At 45.7% G+C, this 17,647-nt stretch overlaps 1 long non-coding RNA gene across 1 annotated transcript in view; it reads left to right on the top strand.

Moving 5' to 3' along the window:
• Nucleotides 1-17,647, top strand: part of LOC141105215 (uncharacterized) — a 97,408-nt gene that overhangs the window by 62,535 nt on the left and 17,226 nt on the right. Inside the window, exon 3 of the long non-coding RNA XR_012235542.1 lies at nucleotides 7,809-7,920. This is a non-coding gene — a long non-coding RNA (uncharacterized lncRNA). The remainder of the gene's footprint in view (nucleotides 1-7,808; nucleotides 7,921-17,647) is intronic.

Here is a 17,647-nt window from a genome sequence, read left to right on the forward strand (position 1 = left end):
GAAGACCAAAATCTTAAGAAAAATCTAATAGTGTGTATGGGGGTCTAAGAAAGCGTCCATATTACATTTTCCGCACATTGCGAATGTCATCTGCCGCATTCCAGCATCTGAAAGCACTTTTTGTGGTCTAAATATAGATTGAATGTTTTGGCCGCGTGCGTCTGCTATTCTGTGCTTCCCTCAACACTGCCTTTTCTGTTCCTCATAAAGTCTCGCAGGGTGTGGCACGCGGGGCTATATATGGAATTTGGAAGGGAAAGAAGTGAGAAAACGCCTCTTATGGAAACTAATCTGATACTAGTTTTCCAATCTGACATATGAGGAATTCCTGATTTTGTTTTCACATATTTTGAAGCAGATTAGATACATAGTAAGTGAAAACCATGAGAATAATCCGTTTGTGAATGTTTTTGAAGTTTCCCTTTGAATATAAACTGTTTATGGTGGGTGTCATACCTCCCCAACTTTTGAACTTGAGAATGAGGGACAGTTGAGTGAGGCGGCAACCTGCAACGCGCTACGCGTGCCACGGGCAAAAAGTGGGTGTGGCCAAAGCTGTTAACAGTGGGAGGGGCTCATGCTGGCCTTACACCATATGTAAAATCGTCCGAAATTCCGTCATTTAGACAGTTCGTTCGTTTTTCGGGCCAGTTAATGGGCACAAAATCGATCATCGTTGGGACGTTTTTGAGCCGAAAAAATGAAGGACAAGTTTGGACATTTTCTGCGAACAATAAATTGAAAGGTTAACGTTAAGGTTTCCTGTCCGAACTGTTTGCACTAGATATAAAAAAAACGAGCAAAAAATGCAATCATTTATGTCCACTGAACGATTCATCGGTCATTACATGATGGCACTATCGTTTGTGCTCACGGCCGAATGTTCCGAAAATGGGTTTGGCCGATTTTTCATATAGTGTATGGCCAGCATTAACTGCTTGCCGACCAGCCGCCATCATTATACTGCAGCAGGTCGGCACGATCCCGCGAACCGTCATAGCTATACGTCGGCTTGTGGGATCAGGATAGCAGGCAAGCGCCCGCTGCACTGAGGGGGGTGCCCATGCTCATGCCTGACGGTCAAGATGACCGCTGGCCACGAGCGATCGCGGGCACGAGAGGCAGAACAGGGACATGTGTGTGGAAACATACAAATCCCTGTTCTGTTCTGTGAGGAGAGACAGATTGTGTGTTCCTAATAGCTAGGAACCACGATCCGTCACTTCCTCTAGGTCAGTCCCCTCCCCCTATAGTTAGAAACACACACAGGGAACACAGTTAACACCTTGATCGCCCCCTAGTGTTAATCCCTTCCCTGCCAGTGACATTTTTACAGTAATCAGTGCATTTTTATAGCACTGATCACTGTATAAATGCCAGTGGTCTCAAAATAGTGTCAAAAGTGTCTGATGTGTCCGCCATAATGTCACAGTCACGATAAAAATCTTACTAATAAAAAAATAATAATAATAAAAATGCCATAAAACTATCCCCTATTTTGTAGCCGCTATAACTTTTGCGCAAACCAATCAATATGCGCTTATTGCGGTTTTTTTTAACCAAAAATATGTAGAAGAATACATATTGGCCTAAACTGAGGAATTTTTTTTTTTTTTAATATATTTTTCGGAGATATTTATAGCAAAAAGTAAAAAATATTGCTTTTTTTTTCAAAATTGTCACTCTTTTTTTGTTTACAGCGCAAAAAATACAAACTGCAGAGGTGATCAAATACCACCAAAAGAAAGCTCTATTTGTGGGAAAAAAAAAGACGTAAATTTTGTTTTGGTGCAGCGTCGCACGGCCACGCAATTGTCAGTTAAAGCGACGCAGTGCCGAATCGCAAAAAGTGCTCTGGTCAGGAAGGGAGGTAAAATCTTCCGTGGCTGAAGCGGTTAAACAAAACCCAGGCTTTCTTGTACCCATAAAATATGCTTCCACACATATAGACTCCAGCATGTTCACAAAAAACCAAAAATGCTTTCATTATATATGGTTTTGCACACACTGATTATAGACAGAGAGGTAACACTTTGTCTGAGCCTACCTTACAGAAGAACTTCATTAAAATAGTCAGGGACCGATTAGCAACCAGTAACTGTTGAGACAATGAAGCAGTCGCGGCCTGTAAATTAAGAGCGTAGGGGCGCCGCCGCATGAATCTCAATGTTTTTTTTTTCTTTTTAAGCACATAATAAGAGCCTGAGGCTCTAATTGGCTGAAAAAAAGGGTTGGCTTGGGGCGCAGAACACTGTGCCCTGAGCCCACCCAGTTGTCTGACAATAGCAAACTAATATTCGCAAGTGTCTTCCTGATTCTCCTCCCGGGCCAATCAGGAAGGGGGTCTTACGACCCGATTGGCCGAGAGGAGAAGCGATCATACTGGCCGTCGTAGGAAGGAGGAGGGAAGCCACCACTATGGAGGAGGAGGAGACGCAGGAAGAAGTCAAAGCTGCCAGACTGGGTAAGTGCGGGGCTGGTGGGGGGACGGACGAGCGGGTGTCTTGTTTGCCAATCCCCCCAAAAGATACAGCACCAGCCGCCACTGATGAGAGAGGTATGTAATGTACAATACAGTGCATCCCCCCACTTTACACTTTCAACAAAAATTCCCACTCTCTCCTGCCAAAAAAATAAAAATGCTCACCCCTCCCCTCCCAGCACAAATCCTCTCATCCCCTCCCAACACAAATAATCCCCCTCCCAACACAAATCCTCAGCCCTTCCTCAGCACACATCCTACTCCACCCCTCAAATCCTGCCTTCCAGCACAATTCCCCTTCTTCCCCATCCCAGTAGAAATCCCCACCTCCCTCTATCTCCCCCTCCCAACATAAATACTCTCCCCCCCCAATCTTCCCTTCCAAAATAAATCCTCTTCCACCCCCAAAATCCCCCTCCCAGCATAACCACTATTCCAGTACAAATCATGCCTCACCCAATTCCCCTCTCCAAATCCCCCCAACCACAAATTCCCCTTACCACGCAATACCCCCTCCCAGAACCACAAATCACCCCCCCTAAATTCCTCTCCCCAGCAAAATTCTCTTCAAGCACAAATCCTCCCCTCCTGGGGTAAATCCTTTCCCCACTTCTAGCGCAAATCCTCGCCCTCAAATCCCTCCTCCCAGCACAAATCTTTTTCAACCCTCCCCCCCCCCAAAAAAAAAATCACCCCTCCCAGCACAACTCCTCATCCTGGTACAAATCCCCCCAGCACAAATCCTCCTTTTCCCCAACCCCCCCCCCCCATAGCATAAATCCTCTCACCAGTTCTAGCACAAACCTTCCTTCCCCCTCTTTAAATCCACCCAAGCACAAATCCTCCTTCCCCCAGCACCTCCTCGCAGCACAAATCCTCTTTACACTTCTAGCATTACCCCCCCCCCCGCCCCAACCATCCTGGGTTTGGCGGGACATTCCATCAATTTGAACAAAGTCCCATTGTCCCACATATCTGGGCAGAGTCCCAGAGCCAAAAACCGAAACAAGTACCACCACTTGGCACCACTCGCCTGCCTGTCAGGGGTGCTCTACTATGGGCACCCAGGGCCCAGGCCCAGCATCTCTTGTGGGGTGCCTGGGTCCCAGACACCTTGATGGCAGCTGGCATCTTTTTAGTGGGTAGGAGAATATGTGCTGGGGGGGGGGGGGGGGCACTTTGGGAGGGGAGAGGACTTACTAGCTAGGAAGGGGGGGCGGTGGGTGGGGGAGGTTGGACTTTAAATCTGACTCCCCCCTCCTTCTAACACAAGTCCTCTCCCCTCCCAAAGTGCCCCCCAGCAGATATCCTCCCCTAAAATCACTCCTTGCATGAAACCTACCTCCCTTTCCCAGCCACTGTGTTTTCCCCTTCCCAGTTCCTGTTTCCCCCTTCCTGGTCACTGTTTTCTATCCAAGTTCATGTTTTCTCCCCCTTTCCGGTCTCGCTATTCTCCCCTTCACTGTCACTTTGATCTCCCCCTTCACTTTCATTTTGTTCTCCTCTCTTGTACAGACCTCAGATCAGTGTGGGTTCTGCACAGCAGTGCCCGTCCTCCCCGGCTCCTCCTCGGCTCCTCCTTCTGCCCTGTGTATATAGTCAGAGCTGGGGAGGAGGTGGCTTGCTGCACTGTGTGAGCTCTGTTCTGTCAAAAGAACCAACTCGTCAAAATCTCTGATTGCGTCACTTCCGGTGACTCTCCAGCAGCAGTAATTGCAGATTTCAACGACTTGGCTGTTTTCACAGAACACCGGCAGTGTATACACTACGTTACACAATATAATGAGTGGACATTGTTAGTCCGACAGATAGTAACCAACAACATGACCGCCTCCCAGGCGACAACAACTTTTTTACTACTTAGCCGGTGTTCTGTGAGAACAGCCAAGTTGTCGAAATCTGCAATTACTGCTGCTGGAGAGTCACCGGAAGTGACGTAATTGGAGATTTTGACAAGTTGGCTCTTTTGACGGAACACTGGCAGGGAGAGGTGGTGGCTGTCATAGAGGGGGTGAGCACAGGGGCAAACGTGCCAGATGCCCAAGCTAGCGTGCCCACATTAGAAGGGTTAGTGGAACCGAGTGCCACCGGGCTCTGGGATTTAGACTGAACTCGTGGGACGCCGGGATTTAAATGAAATCCCGGGACAGTCCCGGCGAATCCAGGACTGCTGGAAGGTATGTTATTTTTATATTTCCCCCTTAGTCATCCATAATTCTTCATAGTGAAGTATACAGACAACATACATAGACTATTAGCAGTACGAAACTGCAACAGAACAGAACAGGGTTGGGGTCAAATATGATGACACTTATCCCTTTAACCCCCCTTTCCCTGGCCCAAATTTACACCGATTAGCTAGACCTCTGAAGGTATGCTGTGGTATCTGCCATCAAGCCATCAGTAGCAGATATATTGCGAGGTGGGGCCTCCATGGATCCGACTTGTTTTTTCAGCACATCCCATGGATGCTCAATTGGATTGAGATCTGGAGAATTTGGAGGCCAAGTCAACACTTACAAATCATTTTTTTGTTCTTCAGACCATTCTTGAATTCCTCAGAATTGTGGAGTTGATGTGAAGTGGGCAGTGTTGTGGGGAGGGTGGAGTTGATGTGAAGTGGGCAGTACTGGTGGGGGGTGGAGTTGATGTGAAGTGGGCAGTACTGTGGGGGGGTGGAGTTGATGTGAAGTGGGCAGTGTTGTGGGGAGGGTGGAGTTGATGTGAAGTGGGCAGTACTGGTGGGGGGTGGAGTTGATGTGAAGTGGGCAGTACTGTGGGGGGGTGGAGTTGATGTGAAGTGGGCAGTGTTGTGGGGAGGGTGGAGTTGATGTGAAGTGGGCAGTACTGGTGGGGGGTGGAGTTGATGTGAAGTGGGCAGTACTGTGGGGGGTGGAGTTGATGTGAAGTGGGCAGTGTTGTGGGGAGGGTGGAGTTGATATGAAGTGGGCAGTACTGGGGGGGGTGGAGTTGATGTGAAGTGGGCAGTGTTGTGGGGAGGGTGGAGTTGATGTGAAGTGGGCAGTACTGTGGGGGGATGGAGTTGATGTGAAGTGGGCAGTGTTGTGGGGAGGGTGGAGTTGATGTGAAGTGGGCAGTACTGTGGGGGGGGTGGAGTTGATGTGAAGTGGGCAGTGTTGTGGGGAGGGTGGAGTTGATGTGAAGTGGGCAGTACTGTGGGGGGGTGGAGTTGATGTGAAGTGGGCAGTGTTGTGGGGAGGGTGGAGTTGATGTGAAGTGGGCAGTGTTGTGGGGAGGGTGGAGTTGATGTGAAGTGGGCAGTACTGGGGGGGGGGTGGAGTTGATGTGAAGTGGGCAGTGTTGTGTGGAGGGTGGAGTTGATGTGAAGTGGGCAGTACTGTGGGGGGGGGGTGGAGTTGATGTGAAGTGGGCAGTGTTGTGGGGAGGGTGGAGTTGATGTGAAGTGGGCAGTACTGGTGGGGGGTGGAGTTGATGTGAAGTGGGCAGTACTGTGGGGGGGTGGAGTTGATGTGAAGTGGGCAGTGTTGTGGGGAGGGTGGAGTTGATGTGAAGTGGGCAGTACTGGTGGGGGGTGGAGTTGATGTGAAGTGGGCAGTACTGTGGGGGGGTGGAGTTGATGTGAAGTGGGCAGTGTTGTGGGGAGGGTGGAGTTGATGTGAAGTGGGCAGTACTGGTGGGGGGTGGAGTTGATGTGAAGTGGGCAGTACTGTGGGGGGGTGGAGTTGATGTGAAGTGGGCAGTGTTGTGGGGAGGGTGGAGTTGATGTGAAGTGGGCAGTACTGGTGGGGGGTGGAGTTGATGTGAAGTGGGCAGTACTGTGGGGGGTGGAGTTGATGTGAAGTGGGCAGTGTTGTGGGGAGGGTGGAGTTGATATGAAGTGGGCAGTACTGGGGGGGGTGGAGTTGATGTGAAGTGGGCAGTGTTGTGGGGAGGGTGGAGTTGATGTGAAGTGGGCAGTACTGTGGGGGGATGGAGTTGATGTGAAGTGGGCAGTGTTGTGGGGAGGGTGGAGTTGATGTGAAGTGGGCAGTACTGTGGGGGGTGGAGTTGATGTGAAGTGGGCAGTGTTGTGGGGAGGGTGGAGTTGATATGAAGTGGGCAGTACTGGGGGGGGTGGAGTTGATGTGAAGTGGGCAGTGTTGTGGGGAGGGTGGAGTTGATGTGAAGTGGGCAGTACTGTGGGGGGATGGAGTTGATGTGAAGTGGGCAGTGTTGTGGGGAGGGTGGAGTTGATGTGAAGTGGGCAGTACTGTGGGGGGGTGGAGTTGATGTGAAGTGGGCAGTGTTGTGGGGAGGGTGGAGTTGATGTGAAGTGGGCAGTACTGTGGGGGGGTGGAGTTGATGTGAAGTGGGCAGTGTTGTGGGGAGGGTGGAGTTGATGTGAAGTGGGCAGTGTTGTGGGGAGGGTGGAGTTGATGTGAAGTGGGCAGTACTGGGGGGGGGGTGGAGTTGATGTGAAGTGGGCAGTGTTGTGTGGAGGGTGGAGTTGATGTGAAGTGGGCAGTACTGTGGGGGGGGGTGGAGTTGATGTGAAGTGGGCAGTGTTGTGGGGAGGGTGGAGTTGATGTGAAGTGGGCAGTACTGGTGGGGGGTGGAGTTGATGTGAAGTGGGCAGTACTGTGGGGGGGTGGAGTTGATGTGAAGTGGGCAGTGTTGTGGGGAGGGTGGAGTTGATGTGAAGTGGGCAGTACTGGTGGGGGGTGGAGTTGATGTGAAGTGGGCAGTACTGTGGGGGGGTGGAGTTGATGTGAAGTGGGCAGTACTGGTGGGGGGTGGAGTTGATGTGAAGTGGGCAGTACTGTGGGGGGGTGGAGTTGATGTGAAGTGGGCAGTGTTGTGGGGAGGGTGGAGTTGATGTGAAGTGGGCAGTACTGGTGGGGGGTGGAGTTGATGTGAAGTGGGCAGTGCTGTACGGAGGGGGGTGGAGTTGATGTAAAGGAGGCAGTGGACACTAATGTGAAGGGGGAATTGATGTGAAGTGGGGGACTGTGATGGGTGGGTGACTGAGGACACTGATGTATGAACAGGATTGTGATATGAGGGGGGATGTAATGGGAAGGATCGGAGTCATCATACAATCATACGATTCGGACCCCTGCTGCGAACAAATTTTACTGGACCTCCATGAATTTTAATTCAATACCCCTGGTCTAGACTGTCCATTATTAAACATCTGAATAGAGGAGTCTTTCATAGAGTCGGTTCAATGTCCCTTAGATGAGCTGAGGAACCATCCTCAGATCAGACCATTAAATATCATGAAAATTAGAGAGCTGAATGTTTATTTTTAGTTAAATGTTTGGATTTTTATCTCTGAGAACCGGTTTTTACAAATGTTTTCCAGGCCGTGTACGAATGCATTTTCCCAACACCTGTATCTGTGTGTTCTATGCAGTCATGCACGCGGTTTGGCTTCCATTTCCCTACACGGCATTTGTCAAACAAGCAAATTACAGGTGAGTTTTATTTATTTACAATGCATTTGCTTGGTGTTTCCATCGAGTCCTGTTGGATGTAATTACATGCTTGACCACACAGAAAAAGGTCCAGGCAGTTCTAAATAATCACACCTCAGTGCAAAGAACTGGAGAAGCATTGAAGTTTTATTGTGCTTTCTGAAAGAAAAGGTATTTTCAGATGAGTTGTACTAAAGTCGGATGCATCAGAAATAAATCCCAGGGGCCAGTAAAGGAAGGATGATGGCCCTGGAACTTGCATCTTTAAAAAGAAGTCGGCAGTGGCAGTCTCCATTTTTGCTGAATTAATACCCCAGCGGTTTCGTATAGTAATGCCTCTCATGTAAGGACGGTATTTGCTTAGGACAAGAACATTTACCATGATATTTGTGGTATGCTATGCATAGGTAAGGCTTTGCTTGGTTCAGCAACAACAGCAAGGTATATGGCCCAATCTCCTGTAAATTAGCTTGTAAAACTCCCATAGTCTTATATAAAACCAATTGTAATGTGTCATATTATAGTTCATAAAAGTGCATAAAAACACAAAAGTCCTTAAATCCACAGGAAGGAATGGTGTATCAAGAGAGCACTAGATGGGCAGCTTCTCCTAGAGACAGAAAAGGATCTCTGTAAGACCACAAAAACACGCTGGGGGTGGGTGGGGGGGGGGTGGGGGGGGGGGTAGTGCCTCTAAGTGCAATATTTATAAGAACATTAATGGAGCAACCAAATAAACATTCACATGTGTTCCATAATATGCATATCTAGTAGTATCACCAGAGGGGTCACCCATGTTTCAGGTCGGTAACCAGCCACCACTGGTGGTATATGAGCCAGGTCCGTAACCACCATGGAACGCAGAAGTGACGTCACGCCTGGAGGACGGCCCTGTTGCCCTGGTAATGAGTTTCGAAGCGCCAATCAGCTCTTTTATCAAATCATAATAATAACGGTTTGATAAAGGAGCTGATTGGCGCTCCGAAACGTGTTATGGAAGTCCTCCTCTACATCCGATGAGCGGTGACTTGGCTCGCACCATCAGATGCCACCAGTGGCGGCTGGCTACCGACCTGGAACCTAGGCGACCCCTCTGTCGATAATACTAGATATGCACATTCTTATGGAACACATGTGAGAGTTTATTTGGCGGCTCCATTAGACCCCTTTCACACTGGTGGTGTTTTTCAGGCGCTTTTGGGCTAAAAATAGCGCCTGTAAAACGCCTGAAAAACCGCCTCCCCTGCAGCCCCAGTGCGAGAGCCCGAGGGCTTCCACAGTGAAGCGGTGCGCTTGCAGGATGTTAGAAAAAGTCCTGCAAGCAGCAGCATTCGGGCAGTGCGTGAGCGCTGTATACACCACTCCTCCACTCCCCCTGCCATTGAAATCAATGGGCAACGCTGCTGAAGCGCCTGCAAAGCGATTCGGCTGCGGGGCTTTACGAGAACTTTTACCCCTTTATTCAGCCGCTAACGTGGGTAAAAGCACCTCGCTGGCAGCTGAAAAGCGCCTCTATAACAGCGGTAAAACACCGCTAAAATTAGCCCCCTCGCCCCAGTGTGAAAGTAGCCTTAAAGTTCTTATAAATATTGCACTTAGACCCCTTTCACACTGAGGCACGCTAGAAATAACGCCTGTAATAGCACCTGAAAACTGCTTCCCATTCATTACAGTGGGTGCTTTCACACCCGGCAGTGCGCTTGCGGGAGGTTCGGAAAAGTCCTGCAAGCGGCATCTTTGGGGCGGTTTGGGAGTGCTGTATTTATCTCTCCCAAAACACTCCTGCCCGTTGCAATGAATGGGCAGCGCTTCGGAAGCGCCGCAACACGGGAGTTTCTGACCCCTTTTTGTGGGGTTAAAAGAGCCCTGCTAGCAGCCGAAAAGTTTTTGTTTGCTTGGTTCAACAGCTTCTCCTATGGAGCAGAGTAGAAAGGGTGGGTGGGATTTTGTTTTGCCCTTGGATTCTACCTTTGACTTGGATTCTACCTTTGACTTGGATTCTACCTTTGACTTGGATACTACCTTTGACTTGGATTCTACCCTTGACTTGGATTCTACCTTTGACTTGGATTCTACCTTTGACTTGGATACTACCTTTGACTTGGATTCTACCTTTGACTTGGATACTACCTTTGACTTGGATTCTACCCTTGACTTGGATACTACCTTTGACTTGGATTCTACCCTTGACTTGGATACTACCTTTGACTTGGATACTACCTTTGACTTGGATACTACCTTTGACTTGGATTCTACCTCTGACTTGGACACTACCTTTGACTTGGACACTACCTTTGACTTGGATACTACCTTTGACTTGGATACTACCTTTGACTTGGACACTACCTTTGACTTGGATTCTACCTTTGACTTGGATTCTACCTTTGACTTGGATTCTACCTTTGACTTGGATTCTACCTTTGACTTGGACACTACCTTTGACTTGGACACTACCTTTGACTTGGATTCTACCTTTGACTTGGATTCTACCTTTGACTTGGATTCTACCTTTGACTTGGATTCTACCTTTGACTTGGATACTACCTTTGACTTGGATTCTACCTTTGACTTGGATACTACCTTTGACTTGGATACTACCTTTGACTTGGATTCCACCTTTGACTTGGATACTACCTTTGACTTGGATACTACCTTTGACTTGGATTCTACCTTTGACTTGGATACTACCTTTGACTTGGATACTACCTTTGACTTGGATTCTACCTTTGACTTGGATACTACCTTTTGACTTGGATACTACCTTTGACTTGGATTCTACCTTTGACTTGGATACTACCTTTGACTTGGATTCTACCTCTGACTTGGATACTACCTTTGACTTGGATACTACCTTTGACTTGGATACTACCTTTGACTTGGATACTACCTTTGACTTGGATACTACCTTTGACTTGGATTCCACCTTTGACTTGGATACTACCTTTGACTTGGATACTACCTTTGACTTGGATACTACCTTTGACTTGGATACTACCTTTGACTTGGATACTACCTTTGACTTGGATTCTACCTTTGACTTGGATACTACCTTTGACTTGGATTCTACCTTCGAGTACACAAAAGGAAGAAGGCACTTCCTGGCCTTTGAACTGTGGTCAGGTGGCCCAGAATGGACAATAATAACGTTTTTCATTTGCCAAGCCCCCTCCTATAAAAGTCAGGGTCCCCAGCAGCCTTTGGTCAGTATGTGTTGGGGTAGATACTACTTTATTAGGTACACCTGTTTAATTGCTTGGCAACACAAATTGCTGATCAGCCAATCACATGGCAGCAGCTCAATGCATTTAGGCAACTAGATGTGGTGAAGACGACTTGCTGAAGTTCAAACCGAGCATCAGAATGGGGGAAGAAAGGGGATATAAGTGACTTTGAATGTGGCATGGTTTTTGGTGCCAGACGGGGCTGGTCTGAGTATTTCTGGGATGTTCACCACAACCATCTCTTGGGGTTTACAGAGAATGGTGGGAAAAAGAGAAAATATCCAGTGAGCGGCAGTTGTGTGAAGGAAAATGCCTTGTTGATGTCAGAGGAGAATGGACAGACTGGTTCCAGATGATAGACAGGCAACAATAATGGCACGTACACACGAGCGGAATTTCCGACAGAAAGAGTTCGATGGGAGCTTTTCATCATATATTCCAACCGTGTGTATGCCCCATCGGACTTTTTCCATCGAAAATTCAGACGGACTTAGATAGAGAACATGTTCTATATTTTTCCGACAGAAAAAATTCCTGTCGGAAAAACCACTCGTCTGTAGGCTGTTCTGACGCACCAATAACGACGCATGCTCTGAAGCAAGTAGGAGACGGAAGCTATTGGCTACTGGCTATTGAACTTCCTTTTTCTAGTCCCGTCTTACATGTTGTACGCCACCGCGTTCTGGACGGTCGAAATTTGGTGTGACCGTGTGTAGGCAAGACCGCTTGAGCGGAATTCCGACGGAACCCTGTCGGAAAAACCTTCGGAGTTTATTCCGACGGCAAAACCGGTCGTGTGTACAGGGCATAACTCAAATAACCACTCGTTACACCCAAGGTATGCAGAATACCATCTCTGAACGCACAACACACCCAACCTTAAAGCAGATGGGCTACAGCAGCAGAAGACCACACCGGGTGCCACTCCTGTCAGCTAAGAACAGGAGAATGAGGCTACAATTGGCACAGGATCACCAAATTGGACAATAGAAGATTGGAAAAACGTTGCCTGGTCTGATGAGTCTGGATTTCAGCTGCGACATTCAGATGGTGGGGTCAGAATTTGGTGCATGGATCCATCCTGCCTTGTATCACCGGTTCAGGCTGGTGGTGGGGGTGTGATGGTGGGGGGGATATTTTCTTGGCACACTTTGGGCCCCTTAGTACCAGTTGAGCATCGGTTAGACACCACGGCCTACCTGAGTATTGTTGCTGACCATGTCCATCCCTTTAGGACTAAAATGTCCCCATCTTCTGATGGCTCCTTCCAGCAGGATAATGCACCATGTCACAAAGCTCCAATCATCTCACCACTGGACAATGAGGTCACTGTCCTCCAATGTCCTCCACACTCACCACATCTCATCCAATAGAGCACCTTTGGGATGTGGTGGAGAGGTAAATTGGCATCATGGATGGGCAGCCGACAAATCTGCAGCAACTTTGTGATGTTATCATGTCACTATGGAGGAAAACCTCTGAGGAACGTTTCCAACACCTTGTTGTATCTCTGCCACCAAGAATGAAGGCCAAAGGAGGTCCAACCCGCTACTAGCAAGGTGTACCTAATAAAGTGGCCGGTGAGTGTAGTTGTGCCATAGAATTGTGGCGAGCTACATATTATTGTGTGCCCTCATGTGCCCAGCGCAGAGGCCCAACAGTCCATTTTCAGATCAACTTTTGTGTTTGTCAGCAACAACATCGGTTGCTATTTAGCTGCTGCCTCACCCCCAACCTTGCAGGTTTTTTTGCCCTTTTATTTCAAATTTTTATATTTAGATTTTTTGCTTTGAGTTCAAAGAAACAGAAATGATAGGGCTGGGGTCCCGGTTCACACTTGTGCGCTCTGCGAGATCGCATGTGATCCGCACTGCAGTGCAAATCACATGCGATGTCTGTGCGATGCGATGCAATTTCAGCCATACAGATAGTATGGCTCATATCGCATCGCATTCGGATCAAACTCGCCCTTTTTTCTGGTCTGCACCAGAATCGGATCGCATGAGTGTTCACTAAATTGGGGTATATATTGTGTTTTGTTTTCTAATTCATTAAAGTTTTTTTTTTTTCTTCTTTTAATTGTGTATGCAAAACCGCTGCGCAAATATCATGTGACATAAAACATTGAAACAATCGCCATTATATTCCCCTAGGGTCTCTTCTAAGAAAATGTATAATATTTGGGGGTTATAAGTGATTTTCTAGCAAAAAAAAAAATACGGATTTAAACTTGTAAACAAAAAGTGCCAGAAAATGGCTGGTCTTCAAGTGGTTAAAGAGGAACTGCGGTCCGCTCACATCATTTGTAATAAAAAAAAACATCTTTGCCATTCTGAAGCTTCCCTCCAGCCACTTTGCATATTATTTTATCTATACTGTTATTCTGTACTTGCCAAATATGCTGCAGAAATCTCCCTCCACTGAGTCTGGCAGCAGCCATTTTAACTGTGGGCAGCTGCCTGTTCACTTCCTGGATTTACGCAGACACACGCCTCCAGCTCTAAAGCTCTCATTGGCCCTCTTATGACTCATCCCCCTTTCTTCCTGGCAAACGCTCACGAGAGTGAGTGAGAGAGAGAGAGAGCTGTACATGATGTCATAAGCGCTAATGACCAGACAAGAAACAGGAAGTGGGCTGTATAAGGGATTTACTGGCAGAAAAAAAAAATGTTTTACTATCCAAAGTTAAAGGTAAGAGTGCAGCGCTGGATAAATACCACAAATAATTAAATTGTGTATAATAACAATAAGTGCAATATATACCAGTAAAAATCAATAGTGTTAAATCAAGTGCAAATAATACTGGTAATAACATCTAATAATAGTCCATGTGAAAAAATTCAACTGACAGTGCATAAATACAAAGCACAAAACATAAAATATGAAAAAAATGTGAAAAAAGTATGGTAAAAAAAGTTCATTAGTGAAAAAAAAAAAAATATTTTTTTTTTCACAATATTCACGCACCTAGCGCAATTTTTATTTTTTTAATTTTTATCCAAAGTTAAAACAACAACAACGGCAGAAGATTTAATAGATGGAAAGATTAAAAAAAAAAATGACTGAAGGTCCGCTTTAATAAAGCTCAGTAAAATTATGTAAAAAAAAAATAAAACAAGATTGTCATAAGCGGTCTAATTAAAACATTATTTTTTTTCAATCTCCCCCCCCCCCCCCCCTTTGTTGGCTTATAATAAAAAAAATCTGTGCAGGGGATTTATTAAAACAATTGACCAAATAAGAGATATATGTCTTGCAAATGAGAGTGGCAACCTAGTTCTGCACCGATCGATCGCCCTGGTTCCGAAGGGGTTAAAGTGCCAAAATGAAATTTTAGCAAAATTTTGGGTTGATGATACTTGCAGCGCAGGGTGTCCGGAAAAAATTTAATTTTCTCCTTTTTTAATGTGATATGAGGAAAGGCCACAAGAGGGAGCTATAGTCCAACTGTTTTTACATAAGAAGTAACCATAGGCTACACTTATTAATGGTGACAGTATCCCGCAATATAACTTTGCTTCTGAAAAAAAGATTTCTGTGACAAAAAATGGGTTCATGGTCTGGTTTAAAAAAAAAAAAAAAAACTAAGACAGTGTCCTATATACAGTACATAGTACAGTGCATGTAAGAAGAATACATTAAAGGGGTTGTAAAGGTAAAATTTATTTTTTTAAAAATAACAAACATGTTATACTTACCTTCACTGTGCAGCTCGTTCTGCACAGAGTGGCCCCGAACCTGCTCTTCTGGGGTCCCTCGGCGGCTGTCTCAGCTCCTCCCCGCAAGCATTAACCACCTTAATGCGAGCTCCCTCGCATGGTGGTTAGTGCTTGCGGGCGCGCTCCCGTGATACAGCCGGCGGCTATAGCCCGCTCACTGTATCACTCGGCCCCGCCCCCCCAGCGCGCCGCGTCATCGGATGTGATTGACAGCAGCGCGAGCCAATGGCTGCGCTGCTTCCAATCCATCCACTGTAGCCAATCAGCGGCCAGGGTGAGCGGAGGAATAGATGTCGGGAACGCGAAGCTGACTTTCGAGGCGTCAGGTAAGTAAAACGGGGGGGGGGGGGGGGGCTGGGGGCGGCGGTATTGTCAGAAGTTTTTTCACCTTAATGCATAGAATGCATTAAGGTGAAAACATTTTTACCTTTACAACCCCTTTAATTTATTTTTTTGTTTACAAACTTTTTTTATTTGGTACAAAGAAATAGTACAAAAAGCTTATTGACATATGCCATAAAATGTACAAAGTAATTTCTACAAAAAGGAATAACAATATATATTAAGCGGTTCTTGAATAGAGTATAAATTTATATATAAATATAGCAATTCCTATTATACATTAAACTGTATATTCATATAATACTCTTCGGTGTACTTCAGTATTTAGTAGAATTATTCAGGGTTAAAGAAGAGATTAGCATGATTAAACCATGGGTCCCATTTCTTTGTGTAGAATTGGTTAGTGTTTTGTATTGTGTGGAATATTTTTTCCATTAAATTAATATTGTTAATTCTGGTTTTCAAATGTGAAAGAGGAATTGTGGGGGATTTCCAATGGTATGCTATCAACCAGTGTACAGCAACACATATTGTGTGGATCAATCTCATATTATGTATGGAAAGACCGATGATGGGGGAAAATAGGAGACAGTTATATATAGTGAGGTTTATGTTGTTATTTGAGATTTTGGAGGCAAATTTTTCCAGTTGTTTCCATATCTGAGTAACTCGATCACAATCCCAGAAGATATGAGAAAAGGATCCTCTGAAACATGTATGGGGGGGGGGGGTGTCAGGGAAAATAGCATGAATTTTAACTGGGGTATAATACCACCTTGTGAAAAGTTTGATTGCAGTTTCTTTGATCGTGATTGATCTGGTGCATTTGTGTAAGTTAGAGATACATTTGTCCCAGTTTTCCGTTGTAAATGAGAAATCACATTCTTGTTCCCACTTGAGCATATAGGGAAGTTTGGATTGTTCTGCATTAGATTGGAGTAGATTTCAGATATCAGACCTGCTCTCCTGGGTATTTTTAGACAAATGTTTTCAAAAAATGATGGTGGGAGTGAGTTTACTGTTTGGAAATATGTACTAAAAAAATGTCTAATTTGGAGAAATGTATTAAATTCGGTATTGGGGGTCTGATGTCTAGATTTCAATGAAGAGAATGAAGTGAAGTTGTTGTTTTCTAAAAAAAAATTATAGAGGGATATTAGGTTATTATTTGTCCACCATGAAAAGTCTCGTCTCTCATTGGAGGTAAGGTGGAATTTTGGGTCACCAATAAAAGATGCAAGTGGAGGTGTGTTAGAGGTTAAGTTATATTTTTTGTTATGTAGTTTCCATAATTGATATGAATGTGAGACTCATTGATTAAGGTTGTCTAGGATGTGAGTTGATACTTTATTACCCCATAATATACTTGAGATAGAATTATGGTTGAATGGAGTCTTTTTCAAATCGAACCCATGGGACTTTGGGGTTGGGAATGTGCCATTGTGCTGGTGGCTAGGTAATAAAGCCAGAAGTCTGGGAGACCCAGACCACCATTTTTCTGTGGATTGTGTAATACTGATCTAGATAGACGTGGACGGGAGTCTGACCAGATAAATTTATTGATTTCTGTTTGGAATTTAGTAATAGTTACTTTATTTAATCTGATTGGGAGGGCTCTAAATAGGTATAAGATTTTTGGTAAGATTGTCATCTTAATCGCTGTAATTCGGCCAAGAAACGATATTTTGAAAGATTTCCATAATTTGAGCATCAATCTCATTTTTTGTATTAATGGGGTGTAGTTTTTTGAGGAAAGGTCATTAATATTTGGTGTAAGAAATATACCAAGATAAGGGAGAGAATCCATTGACCATGAGAAATTGAATGAGGAACGTAAGGAGCATAGGTGTGCGCAGCCTATTGCATTAGGGTGTGCACTCCAAAGCTCAAACACTCATGCCTTTCTCTGCAGCCTCAGCTGCACGGACAGTGAATGAATGGGAGGTGCTCTGTGCTGAGCGGCCTCCTGTTCATTCACAAACTGAAGCATAATAAACACAGTTTGTAAGTGTAATGCCCCATACACACGGTCGGATTTTCGAGCGTGTTGTCGGAAATTCCGACCATGTGTGGGCTCCATCGGACATTTTCAATCGGATTTTCCGACACACAAAGTTTGAGAGCAGGATATAAAATTTTCCGACAACAAAATCCGTTGTCGGAAATTCCGATCGTGTGTACACAAATCCGACAGACAAAGTGCCACGCATGCTCAGAATAAATAAAGAGATGAAAGCTATTGGCTACTGCCCCGTTTATAGTCCCGACGTACGTGTTTTACGTGACCGCGTTCAGAGCGATCGGATTTTCCGACAACTTTGTGTGACCGTGTGTATGCAAGTTTGAGCCAACATCCGTCGTAAAAAAATCCTAGGATTTTGTTGTCGGAATGTCCGAACAAAGTCCGACCGTGTGTACGCCCTATTAGAAAAAGAAGGGGCTGGT

The sequence above is a fragment of the Aquarana catesbeiana genome, linkage group LG08, assembly GCF_042186555.1.
Source record: "Aquarana catesbeiana isolate 2022-GZ linkage group LG08, ASM4218655v1, whole genome shotgun sequence".
In the NCBI taxonomy this organism is placed as follows: domain Eukaryota; kingdom Metazoa; phylum Chordata; class Amphibia; order Anura; family Ranidae; genus Aquarana; species Aquarana catesbeiana.